Genomic DNA, 1,235 nt, shown 5'->3' on the forward strand with positions numbered 1-1,235 from the left:
TTAGAAAGTCTAATTGCTGATTGAATTCCGTAGCTTGTTCTGTAGGACTGAGTTCAGCAGTCACTGTTTTAACTTCTTCTTTCATGGAAGATTCATTGCTTAGGTACAGATGCTGATTTCTGGCAACTGTATCAATAAGCTCTTGAGATTCTTCAATTGTTTTTCTCATATGTATAGATCCACCAGCTGAGTGGTCTAGAGAAATCTGAGCTCTCTCTGTAAGCCCATAATAGAAGATGTCTAACTGCACCCACTCTGAAAACATTTCAGAGGGACATTTTCTTACATCTCTCTGTATCTCTCCCAAGCATCATAAAGAGATTCATTATCTCCTTGTTTGAAGCCTTGGATGCTCAGCCTTAGCTGTGTCATCCGTTTTGGAGGAAAATAGTGATTCAGGAATTTTTCTAATAGCTGTTTCCATGTCTTTATGCTGTCCTTAGGTTGGTTATTTAACCACCTCTTAGCTTGACCTTTTACAGCGAATGGAAATAGTAATAATCTGTAGACATCCTGATCTACTTTCTTATCATGTACTGTGTCAGCAATTCGTAAAAATTGTGCCAGAAACTCTGTAGGTTCTTCTTGTGGAAGACTGGAATACTGGCAACAAATAATAAAGTAAAATAAAACAAGATAAAATAAAAATGAAATAAAAATAAAAATAAAAAATTTGAAAATGTTTTGTGAAGATTTTTGAAAAAAATTGAGGAGAGAGAGAAAGTGGTTAGGATATTTTTGAAAAAGATAATAAAATATTATTATTATTATTATTATTATTATTATTATTTGAATTTTGAATTTTATGATGAAAGAGAAAAACACATAAAAGACACAAGACTTAAAATTTTTAGATCTAATGCTCCTTGTTTTCAAAAATTTTGGAGGGAAAACACCAAGGAACACCAAACTTAAAAATTTTAAGATCAAAACATAAATAAGACTCAAGAACACCTTGAAGATTCACAAGAATAACAAGAACAAAAAAAAGAACACCAAACTTAAAATTTTTAGAAAACTTCAATAAAATTTTCGAAAATTATAAAAAGATTAACAACAAAACACCAAACTTAAAGTTTGGCACAAGATTCAATCAAAGAAAAATTATTTTTGAAAAATATTTTAAAAAGAAGATACCCAATTACCAAGAACATAGACCAACGCTCTAGGCAATTGGGCAGTAAAGGCAACACTTGTTTTGAAGAGGTATATTTATATTATTCCTTTTGGAAGAC

Source organism: Arachis duranensis, chromosome 9, assembly GCF_000817695.3.
Source record: "Arachis duranensis cultivar V14167 chromosome 9, aradu.V14167.gnm2.J7QH, whole genome shotgun sequence".
Taxonomy (NCBI): Eukaryota; Viridiplantae; Streptophyta; class Magnoliopsida; order Fabales; family Fabaceae; genus Arachis; species Arachis duranensis.